Consider the following 6,000-nt stretch of genomic DNA (forward strand, 5'->3'; position numbering starts at 1 on the left):
TAAACCAAATTTGCAAATGGCTTTTGTCATTTTAAGGTATTGATTTTAAAATTTAAATTTTGACTTTTTTATATTTACTTTTATTATTTATTTATTAAGTTCTTTGTCCCTAAGTAGCTCAAACAAAATTAGTTATTCACATTAGTGATATTCTATAAATTATTAATACATTTTGAAAAAGATCTATTAATTCTAACACTTTTAAGGTTATTAATTCTAACATTAAAATTTTCAATTTTCAATTAGTTTGTGTGTCTATATATATATAAATTTTTCTTGACCAGCTTTCAAATTAATTAATTTCAAAGTTACATTTTTATATTTTTTTTCTTTGTTATTCAATAATTAATTACTTATACTTTCAAATTCATTTTTTATATAAAATTCAAATATACTTTTTCAGCAATGTGATCTCTCAGTGTATTTTATCCTTCATAATGACAATATATACCATTCCTAATTTATTTTTTAATTGAATTCTTTTAGATTAAATATGTTTGTTTTTATACAATTTTGAATATTTTTCTTTTAATGTATATTTTAATATTGTACACAAATTAATTATGAATATTTTTTTAATTATAGATATTTGTTCTCTTAAATATTTTATTCATTTAAAATTTTTAAATTTGACTTGAATTTAAAAATAACCATGAGATATATGAGAGACCAGTTAGCTAAACCTATCATTAAATGCATAGAGCAGTTTTAGTTTTGACCAATTAAATGCATAGAACTAGTCATGAAATTTTTATATTTTATAAATGAAGGTATCATGAAAATAATTAATAATATTATTGAATGCATATGTGAAAGTATTGAAAAATCATTACAGAAAATAAAAGGGATAACATTTTGCTGAGTCAAAAATTTATTTGAATATTTAATAAGTGTGACTCCGTTGGCATGCATGTTTTGTGGTTTAAATTTTCACATAACACATCTTTGGAGAGAGACAAAAGTTTAAGTGTTAACTAATGCAAATTAAATATTAGTCTTTATTCGTACCAAAGGATGAAAGCTGGTATAGATACCTTAAAATCTTATCGAGAGTCAAAAGTTCTAATTTCAATGTTTTAAAATTAATTCTCAACCAGATATTCTACATTTGAGAGTTACTATATATTTTTAAAATATATTTTGTAATTTATCCAAACCAATAACTAATCATAAAAGTAAAGAACTTTAAAAAAATGACGGTATTGAAAGGAAAAAAATATTAAATAAAATTGATAAGATAACTCAAATTTATTTTGTCTGTGCTTGAGAATTTTTCTTTAAAACATATTTTTTTGTAAACTCTAAATTGTTGAATACAATATTTACATAATAATTTTTAATACAAATTATGAACTAAAATATAATTGTCTCATGTAAACAAACCATGATATTTTTTACATGAGACAATTTTACTCAAGTCAGATTAATAACTACACATAAATTTTAAGGTTTAACTATCTAGTTGTTTTCATTTTAAGATTTTATGAAAAAGCTAGGTGGTGGGAAGAGCAAAACTAAAAATGAGAAAAGCAATTCCCCCGAATTGGGCACATTGGAGATAGACATCAAAACCCAAAACCAATGGACATTTGCATTCAAGATTACGAACCTCGAAACTTAAGGCCCATTTGTTTCTTATTCAACGTTCATTTTAAATGATTTGACCACTTAAATGAAAATGAAAATTACTCAATTGAAAATTAAATGTTTAATAATATCTATTGATAGTTCACATACATTGTACTGATCACTTTTTCCAATTCATATGCTATTATAAAGAAAAAGGCAATGCCAATGTATATGTATAAATTTGTTATTTAATAGTATTTCTTGTATTTAAAAAAATATCATTAGTTATTTTCAATTTTTACATTATTTTTATTTAAATTTAAAAAAATTTATAATCAAGATAATTATTTTTAACGTTTATAGTAAAAATATTTTTTTAAAATATCAATTATTTATACTATATTAATATTTTTTTTAGTTTTCTATTTGATTATTCACATTAAAACTATTTTGCCTTATCCAAATCTGATTTTTGTTTCATATATAAAATCAGAATGTGTCATTTCATCATTTAGTCTGTCCTCTTTTAAATAATGGCACTATTATGTCATCTTTAATTTTTAAAATTTATGTCCGAATTCTTTAAAAAAGATTATAGTTTTTTCTTTACAATTTTAATTTTAATTATAATTAATATATTTTTAAAATCTACTTAAATTAATTATGTGTTCAATTCTTATAAGTTCATATGTTCTGTTAAATATTTTTTGTGTGATTTACATTCTTAAAATTTACTCAAAATTTAAAATCTCCAGTCCATCCATCCAAGACATTAATTCTTGTTCGTAGGCACTTATCCTCATTGCTACTTGTCTTCTTTGTACGCTACTCACGTTGAACTTGCACTTGCACTTGTCCTTATTTTCAATATCAGCCATTTATTCATATTCTAATAATTACAATTTGTTCTTTACAATACATTAAGCTACCAATAATCTCGTGCCTAAAAATATACTTAGGCTTGGGCCCCAGACGTGCCTATGATTGTTTTTGTCCGATACCGTTCATTGGTATCCATATATCTTCCTATTTTTATTCCAATATAATAGAGAGAGAAAAAAAAAGCTTCAAATTGGTTAAAGAATTAATAAATGATTTTTTATTAAAAATTATGGTAAATTGTATATTATATCGATTCTAGAATCTAGAGCCATTAGACCCAACTTCGAAGGAAAACATGTGACTAGAACCGTACAATATATGAACTTTCTTGGCATTTTGACTGGTCTGTGCACTTAGCTGGTCTCAATAGAAAAAAAATTGAAAATTTGAATCAAGGGTCTTAATCAGGAATGGAAACAAAAGTATTGGGAGGTTTCTTGGAAGCTAGAGTAATGGGTTTTGATTTTTACCAAATGTCCCCCAAAGCATTATTTTGCTTGTTTTATGCACTTGTTGTTGCCAACCAGGTTCATCTTTTTTCTGAGCATGTGGTGGCTGTATTCATTTAAGTTTTGGTGACTTGGGGAGCCACATGTTGCGCTGAAGTTTCCTACTACACAGCCATAGTGCACTTTTCAACATTTAGTGTTCCTTTTTTTTTCTCTTTTTTTTTTTTCCTCAAGTGTATCTTTAGAAGTTTTGTTCATAATACAACATGATATTAAATGTAAATATTTCTTTTAAAAAAATTCAAAATTTTCTTCACGACGTTACAGGATATTAATCTTTTTTATTAGACTTTAGTTAGTCCTTTTGTTACATATAAAGTTTGTATATGTACAACACGAAGTATTTTTCTTATTACATGATATCCGGGCATCATTTAATCAATATGTATGGTGTGATATAATTGGTAAATAATAAGACTCAGCAAAGTATATGATTAGGAATTTGATTTTTAAATTCATATATATAGAATAATATTTGTTGAAAAATATTAAATCCTTAAATGAAACTTAATATTTTTAGAAATTAATATCTGACTAAAGATATTTTGGGTTAAAAAAAAACATGTATGATCCATAATACCATGCTCTTCTTGTTAAAGCAATTTTATCATACAAAAAAAAATATTTTAGTACATGTTACATAATGAAGTTATTCATGAAACTATTCTTTGCTCATGAGTAGGGGTATTATATTGGTTAACCAATTCTTTTGCTTAATAGGTATAAATTAATTAAACTAAACCTTTTCTTTTCTTTTCTACTGATAAAAAATTAAACCTTTTTCTGAATTTTGTTGAGAGTTTAAAGTTCCGAAATAGTTAGTTGAATGACAGATTTACATTAGAAGCAGAGTCTCATTTCAATGAGGAATCTCAATTGTAATTTCTCTTATTAGTAATTTATACGTGGATTAATGAAAAGTGCTTCAGTGGTTTAGTCTGCTTGACTTTTCGTTTATAATATTCAAATTATACTATAGATAAAAGCTACACCACAAATAAATATTAGTATTAAATAATGATTTGGGTTTGACAAATATCGTCTTGTACAACTTCCTGAGTCTTGAATAGTCCAAACAGCGAGACCACAAGGAGAATGGTCACTTCATAGAGAAGGAACAACGAAAATTTGCATGTTCTCCAATTTTTGAATTATTTGAATCGATGAAGAACACAACTAACCTTGCATTAACACTTAGAAAAAGTTTGTTGTTACCTTCGAAGAACCTTCCTTTGTTTGTCCCTTTATGCACTTAAGGAAATTTATTATTTCCTTGAATTGCATTTGGTTTGATCACCACTACTAGAAAAATAGTATGTTACGAAGTGAGATCTATGATAGTTGCTTTGAAATTATCTTAAAATAAAATGCAATGATGAATTTGTAAATAAAAGAAAATGAAGGATGACGGTTTTATAAAAACCGTTTTTGAAGGCAAGTGTTCAAAGATGATTTTTAAAAAATCATTTTTGAAAGTAAGTATTTAAGAATGGTTTTTGATAAAATCGTCTTTAAAAGCAAGTGATCAAAGACAGTTTTGGAAAAACAGTCTTTAAAATCACTTCTCATTTACGCTCATTTTTTCCTGTTATCTCATTCTCTCACGGAGCTCTCTGCGCTCACACAGTCACACTAAAAATTAAAAAATTAGGATTTCTCCACCATGACCCCTTCACCCTCCCCACCACCAAAAAATTATCCCGCATCGCACTCGTCTTCTACCTCGCCATCTTCACCAACACTAATCTCCTCCTCCATTGAAAGAAAGACATTTATCTTAAGCCCCATTAACAATGTAAGTATAAATAGACATCACACTAAAATAGTTATGTTATGTTTTAATAATTAATTGGCAAGAGATAAATAATTGAAAGTGAAATTGAAATGTGTAAGACTCGGGATTACAACATATATAGATATATTAGAACAATTTGATTATAAAATATCAATAAATAATTTTGTAGCTTGAAAATCTAGAAAATTAATATAACATTGATAATAATATTTTTTTTAAAAAAATGACCTTAGACCTCCAAATACCTAGACATGGGCATGAATTAATTGACAAATTATTTTGTTTTAATCAGTAATGTAAAGTTTGATCAACTATGTTAAAAGCATAAAAAGAGAATTTATCATTAATAATTGTTTCTTCTGTTTCTATTTATAAAATCTAAGTTTGAAATGATGTTTATTCATTTTTATAAGACTTAATCTATACTGTTTCATGTATTAATTATTTCTAAACTAAAAATATCCCTTATTCAAACAAGAGAAATAATATATTGAAAAATAATTAATAAAAAATACTAATTATATGGATACAGAAGTCTGGAATGTAAAAATCATATAAAAGCTCTTTTAGATCTAAAAGTTATAGAACTAAGCACTAGTCCTCACAAGAGGACTGCTTTTGTTGTTAATAAACATTCAGAACAAAAAAGAGGAAAGACTAGGATGGTCTATAATTATAAAAGGCTTAATGATAATACTCTCATAGATGGTTATATTATTCCTTCTAAAAATATGTTGATAAATAGGATACAGAAGACTAAATGGTTTTCAAAATTTAATTTAAAATCAGGATTCCATCAAGTAAAAATGTATCTTGACTCAGTAAAATGGACCGCTTTTTCTTGTTCAGAGGGATTATTTGAATGGAAAGTAATGTTTTTTGGACTAAAAAATGCACCGCAAGTTTTCCAAGAAAAAATGGATAACATTTTTGGAAGTGATAAAGAATTCACATTTACATAGATTGATGATGTACTTGTTTTTTCAAAAACTAAGGACAAACATTGTCTGCATCTTAAACAAGTTCTTCACTTATTTGAAAAATTTGGCTTAATTACTTCAAAGTCAAAAATGGAAATGTGTAAGACTCACATTTCGTTCCTAGGAACAAAAATAGAGAATGGAAAAATAAGGCTTCAGTCTCACATTTCCCAAAAAATCCTTGGTTTTTCAGACAAAATGGAAGATATAAAAACCCTGAAAGCCTTTCTAGGCTTGCTTAATTATGCAAGAAATTTTATTAAAG

The sequence above is a fragment of the Glycine soja genome, chromosome 11, assembly GCF_004193775.1.
Source record: "Glycine soja cultivar W05 chromosome 11, ASM419377v2, whole genome shotgun sequence".
In the NCBI taxonomy this organism is placed as follows: domain Eukaryota; kingdom Viridiplantae; phylum Streptophyta; class Magnoliopsida; order Fabales; family Fabaceae; genus Glycine; species Glycine soja.